General features: G+C 39.9%; 1 pseudogene; it reads left to right on the top strand.

The window, feature by feature from the left end:
* Positions 1–3,024: 3,024 nt before the first annotated feature.
* LOC148030330 (serine acetyltransferase 3, mitochondrial-like) lies at positions 3,025–6,716 on the top strand (annotated as a pseudogene).
* The last annotated feature ends 10,901 nt before the right edge of the window (positions 6,717–17,617 follow it).

Genomic DNA, 17,617 nt, shown 5'->3' with positions numbered 1-17,617 from the left:
CTAATCCTCAAAGAAAGCATGACAATTCTTGCTTTTAACCACCACATCTTTCTCTTGGCTTCTTTCAAGTCTTTCTTGGACTTAACTGTTACATTTTTCAACTCTTCAGTGCTAAGATAATCTAATCGCCTTCCTCCTCCTGTATTCCTAACCCCTCTCTTCTCAAGAGCAATACTCTCTCTGTATACTCTCATGTGAAAATCATCATAAGTGGGAAAATTTTTACAATACTCACAAGTAAAACTTTCAAAGGGATTTCCACCACATGAAATACGAAGGCAATTTATGTGCCTGTAGCATCCATCTACCTTAATTTCAAGAGATTCGTCATATAAGATAGCTTTTGTATATGGCTCTGGATACCATTCCTTTCCTATTTTAAGGTCATGTAGAATAGATTTTATGTTGATGTTACATGCTTTGTAAGGCACAGTCCTTTGCCATAATCCCCAACAGAGCAAATTTAAATCACAAGAAGAAGGCATATATGGGTCACCCGCACAAGTAGAAGGTCCTTCTGAATTTGTTAGTATGGTACTTTCTTTGGTTGGGTGAAGAAAAGAGCTCAGTGACTTTTGTTGTGGATCTACATGAAAGAGCTTCTTTGATCGCCCTATAGAATTTGTCAAAACTACATGGTTGGTAGATGTTTTTTTGGATATAGCCATGTTGTGAGACTTTGACTTGATATGCTTTGTGAGAATCGTATGCAAGTCTGATCTTGGAGGGCACAAATGCAACCATTTCTTATCATACTTGCATACAGCTCTTACTCTCCCTTTATCTTTGTAGTCATTCAATGTTACCTCAATAAGCTCAAAATCAGATCCTGTGTGATTTCAAGTCAAGACTCACAAATTAATATCCAAAATGATTAGAAATTAGCCCTAATATACACATACAAAAGTGATTTTAAAACAAACCCAAACCTTACTAAAGCTGAACTCTTTCATAAACCAGTAATTGTCGTATATGAAAATAACATTTTATTGGAGGTTTCAATGGTTAAAAAGATGTCACTTGCCTTCATGAGTGCTATTAAAAATATCCATCTCCTCTACTATAGCTAAAACTGCAACCATATTATCTTCATTGCTTTCTTCTACGTCTTTCGAGCTAGATGTCGCTCCCACCTTCAACCCTTGATTTGTCAAATATCTTATTTGATGCGCTTGACCTTCTAATATATGGGTTCTCATGAAATTAGAAAGACACGAGTAAGTGGATTACTTGCCAATGACTCCCAATCCATAAGGAGCTTCACATTCATGGCACCATACTCGAGCCAAGGGTGCACCATTAAGATCTTCTGTGGCAAGCTCAAACCTATGATCTCTTGGTGGGTTTTGCTCCCTCAACTTCTTGCGAGTCTTCTCACATTGGTTTAACCAACTTTCAAGAGTAGAATTTGAAATCAATGTGCTCTTGATCATGCTTTTAACATGGTTTAGGTTGTCACCTGACTTGTGCAAACTATGATCACCTTCATTGCTTGCATTGAAGTTAGTGTCCTCGAGAGTATCCTTCAAGCCTTCACATATGCGTTTTCTAGGTCTGCCCTCATCCCCAACCTTATCTACCATGCTTGAATCTCTATTTATAACAATAAACTTGACATTCTCTACATGCCAACGTTCTTCTTGTACTGGGTTTAGGGTGCAACCACTGTCATCATCTTCATCTTCAATTATGAATTTAAAGGGACCAGATATAAGCTCATCTTGTGTAATCTCTTGTTGTATTGCACTATACGTGGAATCAACCATAACTCGGACATAACCCAAAAGTTTCTCCTCGCTAGACCCATAATCAAAGACCTTCATGCGAGTTCTTGAAGCCATGAATGATCAACCTTATAACCAAATACAAAACAAAAAATAATTTAGTAACTTCTCATATATAAAAAATACACTAATATTTAAAAAATAAATTAGAAGTGTTTCCATCACATAATACAAGCATCAATTTCTACTCATTGGAAAATACACCCCACGCTTTTAGCTTTTCACTATTAAAGCAATGCATCTAGTAAAGACTTAAATATTTATCTAATAAAGCCTATCCATAGAAAATAAAGTACATAACATTAGAAATGATAACAAGATATAAAATTCACCAATACATTCTACACACTTGATCACGTTGATGACTAAGCTTACAAAACTAGGGTATTTTTCACAGGAGAATGTTTACTTGCACTAGTGGAGGTGACAAGTTATTGCATCACTTCAAAAGCAATAGTTTGTTGGGGAAAGTTTAAGAGGTTTCGTATCATCTATAATTGCTGGGTACACTTGGTCATTAGTTTTTAAATCATTCATTCATAATGTATTATTGTTCTCTAATCATTAATAATTTAAAATGCAATATGAATACGATGTGAAAATCATAGTTTTAAACCATTGAAGTAGTTCTCTTTCTTGCACGTTCGTGTGTTTACAATAACAATATATTTCTTTGGCAACTTTAAAAAATCGCATGTATACAACACTCCACTTGCACAATCATATTTAGCAAAGAAAATAAGAGAGATTGAAACTTTGTATATACATTAAATGGTTCATTAATGTTTCACATATGCTAGCTAGAGACTATTTATAGATATAAAATCTACACCATGATACTAAATATGAAACAATGTGGTTATTAAATTTCAAAACTTGAGAAAGTCAACCATGCAAATTGCTGACAAGACACATAAAGACACATAATCTCAAAATAATTGCTCTTGAAGATGCACATCCACATAACTAACCTAATCTTGAAGCACAAATTACAAGATGTATTCTATAGAGCATAGAGCTTTACAAAAAATATACAACTATCCTTGGTTTCATAAGTCATAGAGACTCCAAAAATTGATAGGTTGTTTTACAAAATACAAGGAGAGATTACAAGATGTGGGATGTTCAAAAAGGGTGAGCTAGAATAGGGCCAAGCTCTACAAGTGATCTTTCTACCTTTACAGGATCAGTGCCGCACTGTGCTCTCAAAAAGTCATCGAGATCTGCAAAGGACATTTGCATGGCCTTATCATCTAACAACATGCAATCCCTTGCCTTGAACTCTATTAAGTGCATGATGGATTCATCTGGGGTATCTCTCGGCTCCCTACACAACTGCAGACGTTGGCCTAAGCACCAAAACTCAACGAGACAGACAACTGCGTGTATATCTGACTCCCTATACAACCGCAGACGTTGGCCTAAGCACCAAAACTCAACGAGACAAAAAACTGCGTATATATCTGACTCCTTGTTGTAAGCAGACTCACACAATGGATCATAGATCTCAGGAGCAATCCATGGCCTTCTTTTCCTTTCCAATACTTCTTTCCGTTTGGCACTCATCTACGATATGCATGGGCTCATTTGGTCCCCCAGATGGGAAGTTGAGAGCTCATCTTTTCAATACTCCTTTCTGTTGGCACTCATCTACAATGTGCATGGGCTCATTTGGTCCCCTAGATGGGTAGTTGAGAGCTCGTCTTTTCATACTAGAAATAAACATGAGACCCCAATCTATGATGCCCACCCTGGGGGTGTTTTCTTTGGTGAAATCCAACACCATGTTCTTGGCATGTAAGTCCAAATGGATGATACTAGCACTATGCATGGCCTTCATCCCATCCACCAATGCATGAATAATGTTTGGCATGCTATTGATGATGCCCACGATCCTAGCCCTCTCCTCTGCAATAGGAACCCTATCAAGATCATGTCTGAACCTCATTGATGGCTTATGGAGGTGCTCGATGGTTCTCCTATATTTACATTTTTGAAAAGGGCCCCACATCAATATATCATCTATTGTACCACCATTGAAAAAGGGAAAGACCATAACCCAAGGGGACTCATAAGTAAAGGAAATGCATGGTACAATGGATGCATTGACCTTTTGCATCCCATACTTCACTTGGAATTGTTGCAGCTTAACATTGTTGAATCCCTTGTACATTTTGGCGCAATATGTTAAATCTAAAGGAAAATAAGTAATATTATCTATAGTAACTTGGACACACTGTCCAAAGGAACCTTCACCAATGACTCTATCTAGCTTGATGGTATCAAAGGGAATGCCAATCGTTGGTGCACATTGGTGATTCCTCAATGTGCACAACATAATTCCTGCCCCTTATGGATTCTCTCTTTGCCTTGCCACTAAAACTGGGTCTTGCATTTATAGTGGTCTTTAGATGCTTTGGTAGAGAGGTTGTCCCATACAAGTCCTTTGCTCGCTTTAAGCATGCCACCTCTTCTCTCCACTTCATGTTCCAAAAGACTAACCTCTCCTTCAATGCAGACACTGGTGCTAACTCCTTAAGATCTTCAACCATCTTGGGTGCATTCCCAAGCAGTGTACGACAAAGATGCATGTTCTTCTCGGGATCCCAAAGTGTGTCAGTGACTAGGTGCGAAAGCCCTTGCTACTGCAACATGATTTGCATGGATGTACATGTTGAATCGTAGAAAGTGACATAGACAATTTCATTACTATTGACGAGTGGTATTTGCTCTTCTGTGCTGGATGATATAGCCTCTATCAAGCAAATGCGTAGTGCTTTGGCAATGTTCAAGGCCATCTTCACAAATTGTAAACTCTTTACAATAAAGAAAAGAAGTGTATAAGCATAATGGCCACGGATTAAGCTACCAATTGTAAGTTAAGCTACATAACTTTAATATAAATGTATGACATATAGTCTTTGATTAAGAATACAATTGTATGATATCAATCTTAATTTATATTGGTGCTGCATATGAACTTCAATTGCATGATACCATCTAAACATTGAAAAGGTAACACAAATTACATCAAGTCATAACTTATAAAAAACATACAAATGCAAGAACATGATAGATAAAAAAAAAACTACACATAGATCAGGACATTTTTTGGCCGAATAGATGACCTAAATGCCCATCGAACAATAGCAAACAATTAGTGTATCTGGACATTAAGAAACCGAATACACGATCAAATGCCCATCACTTATTTTATGTGTAGCTTGTCAAGACACTATTTAGCCAAATTCACGACCAAGTGCCCATCTACACCCAGGGGGGAAGGGAGGGTATCACAACCAAAGTGACACCTCTATGCTGAGTACACGACACAGTGCCAAGTTAATTGTGACATACTTATCAAAATACACTCACTTGCCGATTTCACGACTAAGTGCCTATTTGACAAGCACCTTTTGGCCCTACGAACTCATCACAAGACAAACGTATTATGATGCACTCATCCCCCAAGAAGCACTCATTCCTTGAGACCCTTGTACATAGTGATGATTCTAATTATGTGTGTATACCTATGTTATGCATTCAAGGAGGCAAGGGATCATTAAGTGTTAATCATAGAAGTACATATACATAAATACATAAATCTATTAAATAGAAGTACGCATACATAAATACATACATAAATCTATTAAGATACTAGTACATAAGTAATCTTTTAAATTATACACGTTACTTTGCACATTTGTCATAAAATTCTTTTTCACAATCCTCTTCTTATCCCCCGTTTCTCTTAATCAAAGGGATTTTCATTACAATTCTGAAGCTTTTAAATCAATTTGTAGGTCCTAGTGAGGGTCTAAGCAATAATATCTTATCCTATTTTCAATATTGTAGAAGTAAATCTCCATTCATGCTAATTCAACCAAAATAGGAGAGGTGCACGCTGAATATAAATATCAAAACACCAGTCCGAGAAAACCATCTATGTTGGAAAGCATTTCTTTGTAACATATAATGGACCAAGCATCTCAAAGTAGATGTCTTAATTATTCTTAAAATAACAACACAAAGTTGGATTGTTGAAACTACGCATACCTCAAAGAAAATGAGGATGAGGAATATAAATTGTTGGCTTTGAGCACACCCGTATGAGAGAAAGAAAGAGAGAGCATGCACTTGATCAACTAGAACTACTCACCCTTGTGCAAGCTTGAGAGCCTTCTCCTTGTTCTAGGTCACCAAGGTGTACCTACAAATTATACAAAGTAAGATAAAGATGATGGCTATGGCACAAGGCTACACAAGGACATCATGCTACCTTGGACTCTCTGATGCTTTGCAATTTATTTAATGAGATGTTGAAGCATGACATTGATGTACAAGAATCCTTGAGGGCAGATATGAAGGCCGTCAAGGAGAGGGATTCAACACGTGTCTCATATTTGCATTGTTTGTTGAATTTTAAAGGGTTTCGGGCATTCCAAGCACATAGAATTACCCACAGGTTGTGGATAGAAGGGCATGCTCTACTAGCATTGACACTACAAAGCAGGGTTGCAGAGGTTTTTGCTGCCGACATACATCTAGCTGCCCGCATAGGAAAATGTATTTTGTTAGATTATGCCACAGGGGTTGTTATTGGAGAGACAATAGTTGTGGGTGACAATGTGGCTATTCTGCATAATGTAACCTTAGGTGGGACAGGTAAAGTTGGTGGGGACATGCATCCTAAGATAGGAAATGGAGTTCTGATAGGTGCCACTGCAACCATTTTGGGGGACATGAGGGCGACATCAAGGTGGGGGATGGGGCAAAATTGGAGCTGGTGTAATGGTACTCATGGAGGTGCCACTGAGGACTACTGCGGTCGGTTGCCCAGCAAGGCTGGTAGGCCCGAAGCACCAGCCTACTCTCCTCAAGGAGATGCTTAGTTATACCATGGATCAGACATGGTCTGATTATGTGATTTAAGATGCTAAAAAATTCTTTTGTCAAATGCATTTTTTGACTAAATAAATATTTATCTTCCTCTATACAGCCTGTAGGTACATCATGATCAATTGAGGGCTCACAGAAGGTGGATAGGAGACTAGGGCAATGATGGACAGCATCGACAACAGGCAGCATCGAACAACATTGACATCATCATCGACAAACAGGTAGGAGGCATCATCGAATAGCAGCATCGACAGCATCATCGACTTGGTAGTAGCATCAACAGTAGGTAGGAAGGTAGGAGTAGGTGAAAGGCAGGAGAGAGAGAGAGAGAGAGAGAGAGAGAGAGAGAGAGAGAGAGAGAGAGTTTTGAGCTCGGGATGTGCCTAAAATTTGCCAAAAAATCCAAAATTTAGGGGAAAAATATTTAACATCGAAGGTGGCGGCTGCAATTAGGACGATTTTAAGCACCAAGTGAAAGACGGCTTTTAAAAGGCGCCCGAGCGACACTTGTGGATTTTTGATAATTTTTGAGACTGCCTTGCGGGTTTTCAGGAGTTGCCAATTAGTGCGGGATGTCAAGCCGGACACCTAGGATTTTTCAGAGCTTGAATCGGAGCCCGAACGAGGAAATGGCCACAAAGTTGGCAAGATTTGAAAAGGTGCACATTTTTCGGAGCTTGAATTGGAGCCCATAAGTGAAAAAATAGAAATACGTCTTGGAAAAATAAGAAAAAATATAATAATTGTTTGTGGATGTATGGTAGTGGCAAAGCATGAGGTTTGGCCTCAGTTTGCCCTATCTCTTTGTAAAAGTTGGTGATTTATCGCTTTCTATACATCAAAAAAATCACAAAATGAACCTCTACACCTATGCAACGAAAGCAATACCTAAATGTAGGGGGTTGGGAGGTTTGAATGGTGTGATTTGCATGTTGATTGTTGCTGATTTTCTGATGCACATCATGTCATAGAGTTTCGTGGTATGATAATTAAGAGGATAGTAGCACGAGTGTGATCTCGGTGCTATCCTTGCATCGCCACAACGGGTTAGTAAATGCATTATAAAGCCTGATTGTGTACAAGCACATTGCTGATTTGAAAATGATGTTTGAGCACTTTAAAATTATTCACCTTTGCATGTGCATGACGATCATGGTATCAGAATATAAAACCCTGGATGCATAGCACCTGTTTTCAATGCCAATGATCCACGTTTGAGTGTGGAAAGGCATCTTAAGCCGTAAGATAGAGGTTCGTTTCTTGTGGGATTATTTGGTGAGGAAACATGGTATATCTCCTGGAGACATTTAAAATGAAAGAGTGGAGTTTGTTCGTTTGTTTTATATGTTGAGCAGCGCATCAAGGGGCTAATCCTTGTGATGTAAGAGAGCTATAGTGGGGCCGTGGTATTTCTACCGAGAGGTTGCCTCCCATGTATGTGATTATCGTGGTATTTATTACCAATGTGTATGGGTTCTCCCTCCGTGGATTTTATAGAAAGGGAAACATTGGACTACAAAACTATAAAACTATAAATGCATAGATTAGGCTTTAGGGTAGTTTGTCCTTTAGCAGTAGACTGACGCTCCTAGTCTGCGAGGCCGTGAGAGTGTGTTTGTTTGTTATGAGCATGAGGTCCGGCTAGTGCCATAGCCAGTGTCGGTCCATTTTAGGTCCCATCAAAGAGAGAGAGAGAGAGAGAGAGAGAGAGAGAGAGAGAGAGAGAGAGAGAGAGAGAGAGAGAGAGAGAGAGAGAGAGAGAGAGAGAGAGAGAGAGAGAGAGAGAGAGAGAGAGAGAGAGAGAGAGAGAGAGAGAGAGAGAGAGAGAGAGAGAGAGAGAGGAGCCGACAGGGGGATAGAGGGGACCTAATCATCATTTAGTAACATCTAGGAAATTTGAACAATTAAATCACTATCTTTATAGAGAGTGGGCAATTATGACAGAAAACATGTTTAAAAAAAATTAAAAGAATGAAACACCTAATATGCAAAGATGCTTACTTGGTGTAGCAACCTCGAGCAAAGTTATTTGCAGCATTCTCCTTGCCATTGATTAGTTGCTCAATGTGAAGTATGTTCATGTGCGCACTTCATCGATCGTAGCAGCCTCCACATCAACAAACACAACCCATGGTACATGCTTTCTTTCCTGAAACATTGTTTAAAGAATTGTTAAATAAGGTTAAGAAAGTATCACAAACTTACAAGGCACTTACAAGTCACTTGCTAGATTTGCAACCCTCATTGTACGACCTTCTTCTCCAATCCTACACCTTTTCACTCTTTTCTTTTTCAGTTTTCATGAATTTCTCATGGAGTCTTGATGCTACATGATAGTTTTTGTTTTACCAAACTTTTATATTCATCAACCTAGTCAACAACCATAGGGATTACATAGACTATATCCCGCACTACATCCCACACATAGGATGTTCATCAAACACTTCTCATGATTTTGTAAATTTACCACACTTAGCATACATATCCACTAGAGCATTTCTAAGCACAACATTTCCCTCCAACAGCCCTAGCCTAGCAATCTCTTCATGAATTTCTTTGTCCTTGTCAATGGCTCTTATGTCACCACACATGCTTTCAAGGCGCTCATGAATTTCTTTGTCCTTGTCAATGGCTCTTATGTCAGCACACATGCTTTCAAGGCGCTCAAGAAGGTGACTGCATTAAGAATGTGACCCTCCTGACATGGCTTGTCAAAACATTTTAGTGCTTCCTTACATTGCCATGTTGTGCATTACCTATGATAAGTAAACTACAAGAAACATCCCTAATAGGGAGCTACTCACTCTGCCTTGGAAATGCACTACACTTGGCATACATATATTCACCACAAAATTGTCAGGCACACACTCTCTCTCCCACCACCCTAGTCTATTTATCTCATCATGAATTTCTTCACCCTTTACAGTTGTTTTTACATCTTCGCATGCTTTCAAGGCACAAGCAAAGGAAATTGTAGTGGGGTAGTGCCCCTCATATCACATCTTATTGAAACATTTCAATGCCTCCTTCCCTTGCCCATGCTGTGCATACCCTACACTCACCCTACTATTCATGCACGCCAAGACACTACACAGTGCACAGGAAGCTTGCCCAAGAGCTCGTGCACTTCTACAAGTGCACCAAATTTGGTATATGTTTCCACCAAAGAATTGCCAGCATTACATTTCAGCCCAGCCACCCCAATCTAATGATCCAGTCACAAATTTGTTCGCCCTTGTCAAGTGCTCCTACATCGGCACATGCTTTTAAGGCACAAATAAAGGTGACTAAAGTGGGGGAGTGTCCCTCATGTTGCATCTTATTAAAACATTTCAATGCTTCCTTGCCTTGCCCATGTTGTGCATACCTTGCAACAACTATTGCATTCCAAGTGACTACAACTTGGACAGGAAGTTCATCCAACACGTGTTTTTCTCAATGCACCACGAGTGGCACACATGTTCACCAAAGCAACATTATTAACGAGTACAAAATATTCTCCAACAACTTTGATTTGACAATCTCATCACAAATTCATTCACCCTTATTGAGTGATTCTACACAAGTATAGGCTTTCAATGCACATACAAAGGTAACTGAATGTGGAAAGTGGCCTTCTTGCTGCATCTTATCAAAGCATTTTAGAGCTTCATCATCATGGCCATTTTGTGCATAACTTGCAATCAGTGCATGTCATGAGAATCTATCCATGAACAATACCTTTGTTAGGTACTTGTTGTGCTTTTGCAAGAGCACCACATTTAGCATACATAGTTATTAAAGTGCTTGTAGCATAGGGGCTTCTTTCAAGTAAGCGCCGTTTGCAAATGTCCTTGCGTAGCCTTGTGCCCTTGAATAGATTGGTTTGCTTTGCACAAGCCTTAAAAAGTCCCACAACATGAGCAGTCTCCTATCAAAAGATAGCTCTTTTTGAGGCTCCGCTTTGTTCAATTCAAGTATCAACTTCGATTTGTTTTTCTAAGCTCTTCAAAAACCTAGGTTGGATTGTACTAGCAATCCAACCACAAGACTTCTATTGTCACTTTGTGCTTGAAATCTAGAGACATTTTCATTGGCTTGCGGTTGGAATGGGGTGAGAGAAAAAACCATGTCTTTATGATAGCTCATAAGATTTCATGTTTTGCAATGGTTGAATACGTCATGATGAGATATGTCGGGGAAAACTAGCTTATTGTTGTAATTGTCCTACCACAACGAGGGATCTTTAAACTACTGTGTCCATAACGACTCTATCTTCACTTTTTTGATATTTGATTGAATGCAAAGGGCTCGCAAAGGGGAGCTACCAATTGCTAGACCATCTCTCTTACTGAGACTTGTAGAAATGCTACTGGTAAGAATGATGATCTGATCGATGATAATGGTGAATGATGATGATGATGATACCTCCTCTCCTACATCTCTAATTGTAGGAAAGGATGGAGAAAATTTGTCTACTATCAAGCCATCAAGCAGCCATTTGATGGTCTAGTATCAAGCCATCAAAGCGACCATTTGATGGTCTAGTATCAAGCCATCAAGCGGACATTTGATGGTCTAGTACGCCATATGATGGAGAAAAGTTTCTAGTATCAAGCCATCAAGTGGCCATTTGATGGTTTAGTATGCATTAACCTAAAATCAAGGACTCCTTTTTTGAAGGTGACTAAGTATTGTATTATTATTAATGGTGTCAAAAAAGAATCTATGGGTTACAAAATCGGAAGTCATTTGGCCTCCATTTGGCTAGCTAACTTAGCTCATTATTGCTAAAGCGATTCTCCTTACAAAGTCCCCTAAGATATCACCAAACTTTTGGCCATATTGCAGCCTAGACAACTTGCCCATCTCCTTCTCCTAAGAGGAGTTTAATGTGTGGCTACCATATCTCACGTAGTGTAAATCACCTAGTTATGTTGACAAAAAAAGTTTGCGTGCTGGGATATAGGATTTTGGGTTGTGAATAGTTAATCCCCATTGACTCAATTTGGGAAGAACCTCCCTCCAAATATGGGGGGCATGGAAACCATCCCAGAATAAGTGTGAAGGCATTTCACTCCTCCACTGACACATAGGCTATCTAAAATGCCTTTGTTCTTTAATTTTTAACGTATAAAAAAAGCACCTGAAATGAGTTTCTAGTCAAATACTCTATCTCTAAGAGGAGCTGTAATGTTCCAAAGATGAACAAGTGCCCCCTCAATCTCAACATCTGACAATTCAATGCCCCAGATTCTGCAAATGTGGCTAAAATCAAGTCTGCACCTTAACAATAGCTTCTTAACATGAGTGGAAGACGATTGGCTGATCTTCTTGCCTTCTATGCAGAGAGGGGGGTGCTATACATACTAAGATGCAATTTACTACTACACCATTGTACCACTTCTATTTTGAACACTATCCATGATAGTTTACAAGGTTGAGTGAGTTGAGCAACCTCTTGATTGCCCTCCTCCAACATTTCTAATCTGCCTTGATGTAGCCAATGCTTAATTTTAAGGACTCATTTTTTTCCAAGATCCACAACTCTTAAATCATAAAGTGGGCCACTTTACTCAAGATAGTGAGCCACTTAACTTGAGTTAAGTGTGGCTAATTTTTTGGAGCCATGCACTACCTTGCCACACACCATTTTACTAGCATATGACCTAAAGGGAAATGCTAATAAAATTGCAAGGAGAAGGAACAACTATGGATGCTTTGCCTCACCCGACAAAAGCACCTGTGTTGCCTATAATCCTCAAACTTTGAAGTTGTCTAGATTTCAATGTGAATTGATGAAAAGCTATGATAGAATTTGCCCCCCTCCCCCATGCTAGTTGTAAATATTTGTCTCATGAGAATATATATGAATTTAAGTATCGATTCCCCTCCCCCCATGTTCCCCCCACCCATCCCCTTCCCATCCCACACACACCCCCTGCTCCCCCCCCCTGATTCCTTTAAAAAGTGTACTTCTAAAATTTTTTGAATAAAAAAACCCCTAATGTAAATTTTACATGAGGTGCATTTATAAACCCCTTCTGTTTTTGGAAAATTGTAAGTCAACATAATAAAAATACCCTTTCTTTTGAACTCACGTGGTATATTACATGTTCTATAAGGTGACCCCCCTGAGGTCCCTTCCCCATTGATGCTCAATTGTGTAATGAAGTTTGAGTCTAGATTATGGTCACCCGGTGTAATCAAACTACACCTTCCCTCCTAGACTATAGAGCCTTAACATACTTGGACTTGACATAGAGATGTGCTACCATTGTAGATGCATCATTCATAGCATATCAAATAGTGCATACCTAAATAGGAAATATAGAAATAATAAACAATAAGAAGAATGCTCATATATTCTATAAGTTTTGTTTACAAGTTCCATACAATGCACCATAGTCTCCCTTCGGAGATGGTAAGAAAAAATGGATAAGACTTAGACTAGTGAATGCACATAAGGATTGACCATAAGGACCGTATAGAGGACTACTCAAAAAGGCTCAAACTTGATAACCATGGCTGCAATAACATCATGACAATATTGAGTGTCTTTGGATATCTTCATTGATGTAATAGTTAAGTGTCAGCTAAGTAATGCTAAGTGTACATATGTATGAAACTATCTAACTCTCATCTCTTCCTCTCTGCTCCTTATATAGCCTTTTGCCCACAGTGTCTTGAAGTCATTTTGATACTATACTTGGCTACAAAGCCGTCTTCATTACTATGCCACTACCATCATCTTAGTGACACTCAGTTGCCACCAACAAGAGTGGAAACATTCAAGGTATGCTAGTTGAGCTGATGCTAGGGCCAGGAATTGGTAGATTATAAGGAATAGGCAAACTAGGATGAGGAGGAGGAGGCAAGGGCTATAGGCTAGGTGAGGACCTAGAGGAGGAGGAGGCTATGGGAGAGGACTTGGAGGAGGAGGCTGCAGGGGTTGGAGTGGATTGTAGTTCAAATGGTGCTATTGGAGCGAGAGATCAATGCGGGTTGAGTGCGGGGGATGGGGGATGTTGTGGAATAGGAGTTTTGCAGCCAGGGCTTGGTAGTAGGCACCCATCTGAAGGGCCTTCTGAGGTTGAGTCCACTTGTATCTCACCACCATGAGTTGCTATACTTGAGATGTTCAATGTGGTCGTTTTGGTGGGTAGTAGCATCCTCAAGAGAGTAAATGTGCACGGCAAGCTTAGAAGATAGAGCCTCTGCATGCATCAATTTTCCTTTGAGTTGCTCCACCTCATAGCTTGATGTCGGGATTAGGCACCTTTGACTTATGCTATTGTTGGTATTTGTGATCCATAGTGGGCTTTTTTTACATAGAGGAAGCTTGGGCTCTAGTGTGGGGACTTTTTGGTGTGGGAGTTGATGGGACCGGGTGAGGCAAAGCAAAGGAAGAAATGGTACCATGGTGGATCATCTAGTCTAGGATCTTTTGAAAAAATGGTAGTATGTGGTCCCATAGATAATTTTCTTTTGCCCTTTACATCTAGAAAAAGTTGGTGATGATAGTTTTGGAGTACATCAATACACTCCACGGGCAGTATTCCACTGTTGATCGTAGTGTCTCACCAGGCAGAAGTCACTTGGATACTTAGAGGAAGTGCCAATTAAGAAATCAAAGAAGTCTAGGTCAAGGGGTTTTTGTGGTTCTTCATCTTTATTGAGGGAAATGGGCTCCTCTTTGAGTACTTCATGCCTTTTACTAGATGAGGCTAGCATCAGGGTTGTTCTTTCTTGTGAATTGGGTGTTTGCAAGGTATGCTCTTTCTCCTCTTGAGTTAGATCTCCATATATTGAGATAGGCTTTAGGCCCACCATGCCATGATCTGCAACATATGTGGCCACTGAAATGGGTGTTAGGGTTGCTATTGCCTTGCCGTATTCCACAGGAACATTTGGGGAACACAAGTGTGGTGGGGATCTTAGCATAATGCTAGAGTTTGGCTACTAAGCTTGTTGTAAAAGAAGAGATAGTAGGGGATGAAGAAGATTGAGCACCTACCTTGGGACTACTGGTCAACTAGGAAGGGGAAACCAATGATAGCTACATGAAAGTGTGGACTACATATTTGAATCATCATCATGAGGTGATAGAGGCAACATCTGAGAACAAGGATACACTAGTGCGGCTTGGAATTATTGCATCCTCTCATCCTAGACTTTGTGTATCTCCACTTGGAAGGACTCCTATAACTCTTGCAAGGTATTGGAAGAGATGGATATAGATTTGTTTGCATTAGGGTTCCACTGCCACCTATCCGTGCAGGAAGATGGACTCCATTTGTGCTTGCTAGAGCTACTCCTAGATGGAGTCCACAAAAGTCTAGCTGAGCCTCTTGACAAGCCAGAAGGTGCTACCATTACCCTAGGAGTTCCGCCTATTGTGCCATTGCTAACCAGAGGGTCACATTCTCCTAATCAAACTTGCTCTATTTCTGTCTAGAGCATGTAAACCTGCTAATGCATGTAGATTCTTGCTACCACATAGGTGAGGTAGCATTGTGTAATTTTTGGGTAGAATTTTGATGGGATGTGAATATCAGTGGTAGAGGTAGGGGGTGTGGACTAGGCTGGGGTTGAGATAGTGGTAATCCCTATGACAGTTGTGGTAGTTTGATTGGCCATCTATGAAGCTTCCTCCTAGTAGCTATGTTTTTGGTTGTGGTAGGTTTGCAACAATAGAGTATAGTTGGACTTGAAGTCAAGCTTGCTCTAGTTAGAGTGAGAGGCTTTTGTTACAAAGGTGGGATGAGGGGGGGACTAGAGTTGCTTGCAAGGTCACTCCTCACACTAGCCTTGTTTTTAGGGCATCCAACAAATCGAATTGTGTTTACGCTTATATACTCTATTGAGCTATTCATTTAGCTGGGCCTATGCAGTATCATGTGGAGGGGAAGGCAAATGGATGCACTTGAATCAGTGATGGAAATAGGGCAGGGAGGATCCATAGTGATAGTAGGGGAAAAAAGAAAAGTGAAATGTTGGGCATACATGAACCTCAAGGATTTCACATCTGGAGGGTAGGTCGCCACTCTCTTGCACTCCACACACAATCTTTCTGAAAGACTCCTACCCAAGCTATGGTTGGAGTGTTGGGTGGGAAAGACATAGATGTAACTTTATAGGAGATATTGAAGGTTTTGGCCTACAAGTACACTGGCTCTAGGAAAAAATTTAGTACCTCTTGTTTTGATTTGTGGTTGCTCACCATGCTGTTGAGGTGATATTTATTTTTTTTGGAAGGCCCAAAGATAGCTTCCATGTCGAGGTTGGGGAGTTGATAAGGGGCCTTTGACACCCCATCCATGGAGAGGTGTAATTGCTTATACAGGCATTGGTGGGTGAGGTTGTATTGATGCCTTGACACTTTGATTTGCGAGTCATAATTCATCTCCTAGAGGATTAATTTAGCCTCGAGGTGGATAGAGGTGCTCTCCCAGGGAAAAATGAGGAAGGCATAAAGGTGCAGGTTGTGCACCCAAGGCTTGATAGGCTCTTGGTGCTCAAGGAGTAATGGTGTTATCCTATTGAGGCAAAGATAGGAGGTAAACATGGTTGACAGCGGTGGCAAGAAGCTATCAATGAAGGAGAAGGGAAAACAAACAAACTGTGTTGATAGTGGTGGTGAGAAGCTATCAATGAAGGAGAAGGGAAAACAAACAAAGTGTGTTGAGAGCATGAAATGGCAATGATAATAATAAAAGACATAATGGGGAAAATAAGAAAGTTGCTTTTGAGGGGCATTGATGCATGGAGGTTCAAGTGTTTGAATGTGGCCAATGAATGTGTGCCATGTCGAAAACTACAACCACAGTAAATAATGAATGCTATGCACTTCTTGATACATCGTAGCACTATTGGTAGGAGTCATAAGATTGGAATATGATAAAAAACATTTAAAAGGGGCCATGTCATCATAAGTTGTGGATTTTGGATCAAATTCAATATGGAGTTTGTTAATCATTGGAGATTTGAAATTGGACTGAGAGTAATTAGAATTGAGTATGGAGGGGGACACTTTTGGGTATTGATGGCACTCCAGAGTGATTGGGAAAGGGCACACCTATCCATCCTCATAGTAGTGCTGCAATCAAAATCCATTGACCGGATATGCAAGGAGATTTCCTTGTAAATTAGCAAGCTAAAAAGAATTAGATGGAATTGCATGACAAATCCAAAAAGGGCTGCTCCATCACATATTGAGTTTGTTGGGAAGCTTGTCCATCCAACTCTTGAAGACCAAAACCCTTGTCCTTGCTTGGAGAGGTGCTTCTTGGAGAGGTAATTTGCTTAGTGTTTATGCCAAAATTGGACTTTTGACAATAGGTAGGAACTTTGAATCCAATCTTCATCCACTTCTACTAGTTTCTCAATCTAGAATGGAAGGAACTCTTGTGGAAGAAGTAAACCTTCCATAGTAATCCAAAGATTGGAAAAAATGAACTCCAAAGGCATGATTTCCTTGATGGCAAAAGCAATCTTGTAAGGGGTAAGGCATGTTGCCACCTTGAAGGATGTGCGGTAAATCCATAATGCTATTGGGATCTTTGTATCCCAATCTTTTCTGTGTTGCTCCATTGACTTGGTAAGGATTTTGCATAGGGTCTTATTGATTGATTTGGCCAAGCCATTTTCTTGCGGGTAGTATGGAGAGGATTTCTTGAGAATGACTAGGAAGAAGGTAGTCATTGAAGCCACCTAGAAAAGAATACATTTCATGGTTAGCTACCTTATCTAAGATGGTGTCAAGGTATGGAATGGGAAATGGGTCTAGGATAGTGGCAGCATTCAATTTTCTATAATCACACAGATCCGTAATTTCATGTTTTTCTTTAGGAAAATGACAATTGTAAAATCCATTTTCTTGATCTATTGGAGCATCTGACTTGGAGGAGTCAATCCAGATCATCCTTAACCAATTTGGCCATGTGTGGATTCAT

This window comes from Lygodium microphyllum, chromosome 10 (genome assembly GCF_053477565.2).
Source record: "Lygodium microphyllum isolate KBCC chromosome 10, Lygodium_microphyllum_v1.1.10, whole genome shotgun sequence".
NCBI classification, from domain to species: Eukaryota; Viridiplantae; Streptophyta; class Polypodiopsida; order Schizaeales; family Lygodiaceae; genus Lygodium; species Lygodium microphyllum.
Note: the sequence above shows the minus strand (reverse complement) of the source record. Positions and strands in the feature narration are given on the sequence as shown.